This window comes from Lontra canadensis, unplaced genomic scaffold (assembly GCF_010015895.1).
Source record: "Lontra canadensis isolate GAN:19392208 unplaced genomic scaffold, GSC_riverotter_1.0 scaffold72, whole genome shotgun sequence".
In the NCBI taxonomy this organism is placed as follows: Eukaryota; Metazoa; Chordata; class Mammalia; order Carnivora; family Mustelidae; genus Lontra; species Lontra canadensis.
The window spans coordinates 11,055,339-11,066,025 of NW_022631066.1; positions in this window are offsets into that span (position 1 = coordinate 11,055,339).

Below are 10,687 nucleotides of genomic sequence, written 5' to 3' on the forward strand. Positions count from 1 at the left end.
CTTGGGATGGATTATTAGGTATAATCACAAGGATCCCTAGAAGAAGAAGGCAAAGGATACAACCAGGAGAGTGAAAAGACAACCCAAGAATGAGAGAAAACACCTGCAAATCAAATGTCTGATAAGGGATTAATATCCAGAATATACAAAGAACTCTTACAACTCAACAACAAAAAGACAAATCACTTAATTAGTGCACAGGCAGAGGACTTGACTAGACATCTCTCCAAAGAAGATACACAGATGTCCAACAAGCACCTGAAGGGGTGCATCTAATTGCTCATCATTAGGGAAATACACAACCATAAGGAGATACCATTTCATGCCCACTAGGATAACTGGAATAAAAAAGACAGACAATACCAAGTGTTAGCAAGGAGGTGGAGCAACGGGAAACCCTGTCCATTGCTGGTGGGAATGTAAAGTGATGTAGCTACTTAGGGAAAGTAAGTAGCTCCTCAAAATGTAAACATAAGGGTGCCTGACTAGCTCGGTCTATAGAGCATGCGGCTCTTGATCTCAGAGCTCTGAGTTCAAGCCCCATGTTGAATGTGGAGCCTACTTAAAAAAAAAAAAGTAAACATGGAATTTTCACATAATCCCTGAATTCCACTCCTAGGTATAAATACAAAGAATGAAAAACAGGAACTTAAATAGATACTTGCACTCCAGTATTCACATATATGTATATGTGATGCAATATCATTCAGCCATAAGAGGAAGGAAGTTCTAAAACATGCTACAAGTTGGATGACCCTTGAAGACCTTATGCTAAGTGAAATTACCAAACACAAAGGACGAATACTGCAGGACTCCATCTACATGGAATATTTGGAATGGCAAATTCATAGAGGCAGCACATGGATTTGCAGTCACCATCAGCTGGGGGAGGAGGGGATGGGGGTTATTGCTTAATGGGTACAGAGTTTCTACCTGGGTAGTGAAGGGTTTTACAAATCGTGATGTCCGCACTACCCTGTGAGTGTAATTCATGCCACGGAATTGAACACTTTAAAAATGGGTTAAATGGCCAGTTTTGTGTTATATATATATTACATGATAATGGAGATAAGGAGGGAGGCAGGAGGATCAAGGTCAGAAAAAAGAGACATGAGGACAGAAGCCGAGACTGGAACAATGCACTTTGTGATGGAGGAAGGGGCCAGGAGCCAAGGTACGTGGGCAGCCTCGAGAAGCAGAAAGAGCTGAGAAAACAGATTCTCCTCTGCAGCTTCCAGAAGGAAAGCAGCCCTGCCTAGGTGTCTGGATTTTGGCCCCCTGAGACTCCTTTCAGACTTCTGGCTTCCAGGACTGTCCGATAATAAATCTGTGTTGTTTTAAGCTCTCAGGTTTGAAATGATTTGTTACAGTGGCAATAAGAAAAACCCACAGACATAAAACCTTACTCCTGTATTATCATTCACGAACCACAATACACTAATTCACTTTGTAGCTGACCTACATGACTTTTTTTTTAAGGATTTTATTTATTTATTTGAGAGAAAGAGACAGCAAGGGGGAGGGGGGCGGGGACAGAGGGAGAAGGAGAAGCAGACTCCCCACTGAGCAGAGAGCCCAATGTGGGGCTCGATCCCAGGACCCTGAGAATCATGACCTGAGCTGAAGGCAGACTCTTCACCAACTGAACCACCCAGGTGCCCAGGTCCACGTGACTTTTAAAGCTCCTCAGCAAAGACCACTAGAGTTGGGTCCAGTGCCAACAGCCAGAAGGAGGGGCTGCTCTGTGCTTACCCATGTTATCAGTCAGTGGCGTCCTCTTAGGAAAAGGTAGGTTGTGGAATAGATTCAGCTAATGAAGTCCCAAAGAAAAATAATTCTCCCTACAAAAACAATCCTGAAAATTCATTCGCATTTGAACTGTATAATTTATGGAAATTATACCTGCACATAGGGCCCACATTCCTGTGGCCACTGCCTTCCTCGTCTTGCCCTTCTCCAGCACCTGGCACCTCCCACCACATTGTTTCCCTGGGGGTCGGAACCAGGTCTTAGTAAGCTTGGCATCCAAAGTGCAGAATTTACATTTTCAACCTTGTATCCAATCACGGAATGAAAGTCTTTCATTTTGAGAATCTCCTTGGTGGGGAGATAACATGCTGAGGAGCATTTGAAAGATCCAAGGAACCGGGATGTCTGGAGGACATCTACATCCCAACCAGTGACACATAGAGACCTAATAGCATTACTTTCCAAGAACCTACAGAACTTTACTATCTGGCCCCAGCATCTTTCTCCAACATCTCATATTATGGTGTTTCTCTTAAAACACTGGCCTACAGCTGGTTCCAATTCCTCAGATTCTCTATGCTGAATTCCAAAGGGGACTCTTTTTTTTTTTTAAGATTTTATTTATTTATTTGACAGAGAGAGATCACAAGTAGACAGAGAGGCAGGCAGAGAGAGAGAGAGAGGGAAACAGGCTCCCTGCTGTGCAAAGAGCCCGATGCGGGACTCGATCCCAGGACCCTGAGACCATGACCTGAGCCGAAGGCAGCGGCTTAACGGGACTCTTATCCATCTACCATCTTTACATGACTCTGCACCATGAGCTCCATAACCGCCAAGCAGGTTACAGACAGGTGCTCCAAGCCAGGGGCTGCGGATGTCCTTCCCCAGGTGGCACTGGGCTAAGACAAGGGCCCTGCTGGTGGGGGCTGTCAACCATGATCTCCACCGAGCCTTGAGGCTGGGGTCACGGTGGTCCGTGGTGGAGGGTGTGGATTCGGACAACCCCAGAGGTGCTCTTTTTCATTGTGGGGATAGACACATAATAACCGAGGAGAAGTAGAAACCAGGTGGGACACTATAGTGTGTCTCCAGATCGCTTTCTTTTTTTTTCTAATTACAGAAGGGGCGCGTGTTTACTGTAAATGCTTTGGAAACTAGAGAAAAACACCAAGAAAAAAACACAAATCATCTGTAATCCAACCATCTCGAGATAACCCTTCCCCAGAGCCCTGTAAATTCTTACCCTGCCTTGTCTTTGTTCACGGTCCTGTTATATTACTACTACTACTACTACTACTACTACTACTACTACTACTACTACTTCTGCCACACCACTACTTACTGTTTGGCTACCTCAATTGAACAGAAAGTCCAGAAAGGCAGGGAATTTGTCTCTCTGAAGTAGGGTTGGGCAGACTGGACACAACAGAAGGTCAAGGGCCTGAGGGTACCATGGAGTCAAGTACAGAATTAAGGCATCTGAGTGGGGGGGTTGATTGACTCTCCAGCTCACCCATTCCTCACCCTCAGGTTTGCCTTGCCTTTAAAAATTTGCCATCGGGGCGCCTGGGTAGCTCAGTGAGTTAAGTGTCTGCCTTTGGCTCAGGTTGTGATCTCAGCGTCCTGGGATCGAGCCTCACATTGGGCTCCATCATGCTCAGCATGGAGTTTTTTGTCCCTCTCCCTCCCCCTCTGCTCCTTCCCCCACTTGTGGGTGCACTCTCATAAATAAATCTTTAAAAAAATTTTTTTTCATAGCTTCCGAAGTGACCTAGTCCAACATGCCTTCACTTTACGTCAAGATTTTCCTGACTGTCCATCCAGACTGTCACCTTCCTTCTCAGAAACAAGCATCCTCCTTCTTCCTACATCCTTCATCCATGTGCTCAAGCTCTTAATGGCCCATCTACTACCCTCCCCGGGGTTCCTCTCCACCAGTTCAGCAGTTATCTTCTCTCTGCTCATATCTTCAGTCTTCCCAGACACATTAATTGCTTCCTCTCTTTTTATGACTGTTCCCAAACTACCCAATCCTAAAAACGACACTCCATCCCACTCCCATCGTTCTACCCACCCCAAATTTGGCATTCTCTTCACACCAACCTGATTGAAAGAGTGGTTTATACCTGTTTTCTCCATTTCCTACTCACTCATTCCTTCCTTAATCTTAATCTCTTGTAACCTAGTTTCCACCTCGACCCCAAGACCACCAAAGACCTTTCAGTTGCTCAGTCTGAAAGCCTTCATTCAGCTCATTCTTCCCTACCTCGCCATCTCTGTAGTCTCTTCCAGGGCCAACCACCCTTGTCCCTCAACTTTGGAGAGAAGATTGAGAAGTGTGGGCTGAACAGTAACGCAGAAGCTTTTCAGCAGAAGACCTCACTGATGAGACAAGGCAGGTCGGGAGTGAGTGCTGGCTTGCTTCACCACCCCTCCAGCACCTATGGGAAAATGGGCATGCCACAGCCGCCCTCAGTACTTTCCCTGGATCTGAACACCGCGAATGCTCAGAAATGTCCTGCAAACTTACCCAACGTGTTGCCTCACCTCTCCCGTTCCTCCCAATGTACCTTTAGTGCAGGGAGGGCCACAGTGAGGCATGTACTCAGCCTCGAACCAAGCCTGGAAGAAGCCACCGGTCTGCAATGCCCACGAAGGTCTCCAACGCTCAGGGCTGCCTGGTCGGCTCCCGTTCTCCTAACTCAATCTTTCCTGTCCAGCGTCTCACCCTCTGACTGCTGAGAAGGACCTCCCTTTCAAAGCCCTCCCCCGTCCCGCCAGGGAGGAGAGACACTGGCTCGCTTAGGTTCAGACTGGGGTGCTTATGTAATTATTGCAACATCATCAGCATGCGGGAGGGACCCCATTTCCAAGGAGGAGGGTACCTACGCCACGCAGGGTCTGTGATACCTCCTCCTCCATTCAGTCCGATGGCGTCATTAGTGGTCTCAATGCCGTATAGCCACAAGCACATTCACTGTAGCCACCCCCTCCTGACCCTAGCTGTGTCTCCACCCCATCCTGCTGGCCTGTGACAACCTTAACTTCGCTCACTTACTACCTTCTGTTTCTACCAACCAGCCCCCAAATTCCCCTTCTCCTGAGCAACGCATTCCTCCTGCTCAGTGCTATCCCACAAGAACATGAATGATGTTCAGCGTAGGTAAAATGAATCTCTCTTGGCAAAGGGTATCCATCCATTAAAATGTATATGAGCGAGCAGGAGAAATCTATGACTGGTTTTAAAGTTCTAAAAGTCTGACCTCTGCTCATCAATGTTGGGACTGCATCTGGGGACAGCAAATTTTAACCTCCCTTAATCACTTTGAACTTAGGAACCCACAGACTTACAGACAACTTGTTTCTCAGTAGAGGCATGTTGGTAGGATTAAGTGGATTAGTAACTGGTTGAACAATATTACTTGGAGATATGGGTTGGTAGACCCAAGTCAGTCTAAAACAGGGTCTTAAGTGTTTGCTTAGTCTCCATTTCTGCCCTCTTTGTACCTCTCCAATTCTGTGAATTGGGATGAGAAAATCTGTGTTAAAGATTGTTTTTAAGAATCAGGGTTCTCAGGGCTCCTGGGTGGCTCAGTCAGTTAAGCATCTGTCTTTGGCTCAGGTCATGATCTCGGGATCCTGAAATCGAGCCCCATGTGGGGCTCCCTGCTCAGTGGGAAGCCTGCTTCTCCCTCTCCCTCTGCCCCCCAACTTCCCTCCCCCTGCTCATGCATGTTTGCACTCTCTCTCTCAAATAAATAAGATCTTAAAAAAAAAAGAATCATGATTCTTATACAAATATAAAATAAACAAAATAAACATATGTTCATGAATTGTTCATTAATTAATGATGGAAGGGTTAAAATATTACAACTGGCTCAAAGCAGTATCCCAAGCACGGACACAAAAGCTGTCAGAAATGCTGAAATCAATTTGCTAACAGAATAGATCCAAGCCCCTTTCACAAGGTGGAAATCAGTGTCACGTCCAGCAGACAGAAGGCAGGCTGGTGACCCAGAGACCACCACGGCCACCCATCTCACCAAACATTCCAAACCCAGCAGTGCAACCCACCCATCTCACCAAACATCCCAAACTCAACCAACACTTAGAACCAACTTCCCAACCTCCATACTTCTCCCGCTACCTCCTCCACAAAGTCATTCTAGTATGTTCTTTCCTTCCTCTCTGACCATCTCCCTCCCTAAAACCACACTTTATGTGCCTCTTGCCATGTGCTAGCAAAAGTATAGTAGGCCTCAAACACCCAGATAAGAGGTACAGCTATGGGGCGCCTGGGTGGTGGAGCCCATTAAGCATCTGACTCGTAGTTTTGGCTCAGGGCTATCCTGGGTTGGGAGATGGAGCCCTCATCAGGTTCCACACTTGGCATCGAGTCTACTTGGGTTTCTCTCTTGCCCTCTCCCCTCTTCCCTACCAGGAACGCACTCTGTCTCTCTCTCTCTCTCTCTGGAATAAATAAATCTTTAAAAAAAAAAAAAGAGGTAGACTTACGGATTCTTGACTAGGAAAGTGACTTCCCTTACATGATTGTCCCCTAATAGTATTTTTTTTTAAGATTTTGTTTATTTTTTTGACACAGGCTTCTCTGACTTGGAGCTCGATCCCAGGACTCTGGGATCATGACCTGAACCGAAGGCAGATGCTTAACCAACTGAGCCACCCAAGCACCCCAGTTTCTCTCTCTCTCTCTCTTTTTAATATTTTATTTATTTATTTGAGAGAGCATGAGCAGGGGGAGGGGCAGAGGAAGAAGGGAAGCAGATTCCCTTGTTGAGCAGGGAGCCTGATGCAGGGCTGGATGCCTGCTGTAAAAGCTGACATACCCAGCAAGCAACTGGGAATTTCTTGTCAATTGGTGGGTCCATCGCACTTTTCACAGCTCTTTTCCAGAACCAGCAGCAGCATGCTCCCCATCCATGAGATGCGCGGTGTCCTAGGACTCTGGCCATCCTGCCTGTGTTAGTAAACGGAGGAAGATGCGGTGAGCTGCCTCTCCACTATTGCCTACAGAATGATCCTGTCCCATAGGCTACGCCCTGCATGCCACTGAAAAAGCCAAAACCATGTAGAGAAATGAAATAATATCCCCAAGGTCCCAAAGCCAGTGAGTACAGAGCCAGCGATCCAAACTCCAGCCCTTCTGAGGCATACACCCTCCCTGCAGACTACCCTGCATCTTCTCATTCTGTCCTGGGACCAACAGAAGTCTCATGTTTTCTTTAAAGTGCTACCTTTGTGTAGTTTTTAAAAAATAAATCAGTCCGTTAAAAAAAAAAACAAACTCACATTTGAACATTCTAACACAGTAATGCTAACATACAAGACACATCGCCTTTACAAAACTTCTTCATCAAAACTACTCTTTCTCTGGGACGCCTGGTAGCTCAGTCAGTTAAGCGTCTGCTTTCAGCTCAGGTTATGCATGATCCCAGGGTCCTGGGATCAAGTCCCACATCGGGTTCTTTGCTCAGCGGGAAGCCTGCTTCTCCCTCTGCCTGTCGCTCTTCCTGCTTGTGTGTTCTCTCTCTCTCTCTGACAAATAAATAAAATCTTAAAAAAAAACCCCACTCTTTCTCTGATTCATATTATTATGAAGCACCCCTAAGGATGGAAGGGCACCTGGGTGGCTCAGTCAGTTGAGCGTCTGACTCTTGATTCCAGCCCAGGTCATGATCTCAGGGTTGTGGGACTGAGCCCCACGTCGGGCTCCAAGCTCAGCAGGGAGCCAGCTTCAGGAGTCTCTCCCTCTCCCTCCACTCTGTCCCCCCCCCTCCCCACTCATGGTCTCTCTCTCAAATGAATAAATAAATTTAAAAAAAACAAAAACCAGGGGCACCTGGGTGGCTCAGTCAGTTGGGCATCTGCCTTCGGCTCGGGTCATGACCTTGGGATCCTGAGATCCAGCCTGGTGTCAGGCTCCCTGCTCCGTGTGGAGTCTGCTTCTCCCTCTCCCTCTGTCTCTCCCCCTGCATGTGCTGTCTCTGTCTCAAGTAAATAAATAAAATCTTTAAAAAAAAACAAAAACAAAACAAAACCCAAAAAACTAAGCGTGGGAAAATATTAATTGCTTCAGGGGTACATTTGCCTGCATGTTCCCAAGAGTCTCCTTTTCTCCTCTTCTGTTCCCAGATTTTCTCTCCATTTCTGTTTCTAGAGGTTTTCTTTTGAACACTGTCAAGATTTTGAAGGAATCCATTCACCTTCAATCTTTCCCTCCCACAGCTTCACTACATGGTCTTCCATCTTTGGGCCCCGAAGAAGTAGTCACAGACTGAAAAGTATGGCTCCTTCCCACTGTCCATTCCACAGCATCCTCAAATTTTACTAAACCGAAGGAGGAAATGTTTACATCCCTCCTTGTCTGTTCCCTGCAGTGACCTTACATCGAGAACACCATGATCCCAGTGTCCTGGGATCGAGTCCCGCATCAGACTCCCTGCTAACAGGGAGCCTGCTTCTCCCTCTGCCTGCCACTCCCCCTGCTTGTGCCTGCGCTTTCGCTCTCTCTGACAAATAAATAAATAAAATCTTAAAAAGAGAGAGAGAACATAATTCATTTTTAATTACTTAAAAAAATTAGTAAACAATTCAAAAGGGGCAAAAGGGTGTACCTTCCTGCCCTGGTGACCCAGGTTCCTACACACACAGCTACCTGTCACCTATTTCTTGCAGCTCATGGACTGTAGATATCATTTGCCAATTCAAACAAGAAAGGTCTGGGTAAATGGTTTACTTTGTCCTGTGGCTTGGAGCTCCTAAAAAGAAAATCCACCCATTCAGCTCTGCAAACTTGCATCGCTGCTCTCCCTTCAGTCTCCACTGAAATGACACTTCTTCCTGGACGCCTTTCCTGTCCCTCCCCAGCCTATATCAGGTCCCCCTGAATGCCTAGGACACCAGGCACCTGCCCCATTGCCCGTCCTGTGTATGGACCAGACTGTAAGTAGCCTGTGTGTCTGCTTCTTACCTCTGGGCAGGGACCAACACAGTCCTGCGTTCAGGATCTATTTGTTGAAACAAAGTTATTATCTGAATACCTATATATATTCTGAATGATGCACTAAATCCTGGGAATGGAAAGGTAAATAAAGCAAAATACCGACCCTAAACTTCCTGGCATCTTCATTTCACTTACAAAAAAAAAAAAAAAAAAAGGGCAGAGAGAGAAAGATCCGCTTCTATTAACTTGACTCTGGATGGACGTTCACTTGGCAACACAAACAGTGTTTCTCATTTGAATCATCGGTGCTTCCTCTTAGTGTTAACAGGTGTGCTACAGTCTCCCTTTATTGCCAAAACGTGGCCTACGACTTCCATTAGCCTGCATCGGCCCAAGTGGCAAAGGCTGAAGACTTCACCTCGTGTTGTTATTTTTCTCCAGAGTCGCGTGCAATTTACAGACGACATCTGGAAATACACTTGGAAGCAGCAGCATGCGTTAGCGCTTTCAGGTGTCAGGGCAGGAAAGTGGTAAAAAGGTTCCGCAAAGGGCCGTCAGGGTCCTTCGCCCTCCGCCAGACCTTGGGCAGGCCGGAGAACAGCTTGGAGCCTCTCCTATGGCACAGGGACCAAGGGGGACCTTAGTGGGTCTCCCCACGCTGGCAGCCCAGGGTTTGCGAAAGCCTTAACTGAGTTCCCGCGTGCAAATGTCCCGTGTGCCGTCTGACACGCTGAGAGGGCTCAGTGCTACCCGGCGCAGCAGCAGTTCCTGTTCGATGAAGACAGCTTGGATGCTCATCACTTTTAAGTTACTTCAAAACTTTAAAGCTAGGAGCAGCTGGGTGGCTCAGTGGGTCCTGAGATCGAGCCCCACCCAGTTCTGTCTGTCTGCTTCCCCCTCCCCCTCTCTCTGCCTGCCTCTAACACACACACACACACACACACACACACACGCACAACTTTAAATCTATCTTAACCATAAAATCTCACCTAGGTAAAATGGAGTACATGTTCCGGGCAGTGGCCTTGAGTCAAAATCACCTTGTCTGGACAGAATTTTTCTCATGCCCAAAATGATGAGGTTGGGCTAGAAAGTGTACAGACGCTCAAGAGACAAAAGAAGCACATGTGATGGGTGACCTGGACTGAGTGGATTCTTGTTTATTTAAAAAAAAAAAAAAAAAAAAAAGAACCAACTGAACAAACAGCTAAAACGATTCTTGGCATTGCTGATAAGACGGCTCATTAGACATTGTGGAATTACTACTGGTTTTCTTAGGTAGGGCGGTGGTTTTGTGGGCATGTAGGAGAATGTTGTTACTCATGCGAAATGCGTACTGAAGTATCATGATGTCAGCAAATGTTTCAGGAAAAGAATATCTGAGTGGGGGTGTGTGCGTGTGCGTGCACCCATGTGTGTACAGAGAGAGAATGAGAGAAAGAAAGAGAGCAAATAGATTGTTTTTTAAAAAACGATCTTTGGGCAAGATGGGATCCAGAGGGAGACAAACCGTAAGAGACTCTTAATCTCACAAAACAAACTGAGGGTTGCTGGGGGGAGAGGAGGTAGGGATAGGGTGGCTGGGTTGTGGAAATTGGGGAGGGTATGTGATATGGTGAGTGCTGTGAAGTGTGTAAACCTGGCGATTCACGGACTTGTACCCCTGGGGCAAATAATATGTTATATGTTAATTAAAAATAATTAATAAAAAAATTATCTTTGGGGGTGCCTGGGTGGCTCAGTCGGTTAAGCATCTGCCTTCAGCTCAGGTCATGACCCTGGGGTCCTGGGATCAAGCCCCATCCAGGTCTGTCTGTCTGGTCTCCTGCTTCTCCTTCTCCCTCTGGTCCTCCCCCTGCTCATGCTCTCGTGCTCTCTCTCTCTCTCTCTCTCTCTCGGATAAATAAAGTCTTTTAAAAAAAAAATTATCTCTGACTTCCTTTTTGGCTATCATTTCAAATTTCCAAGAATGCA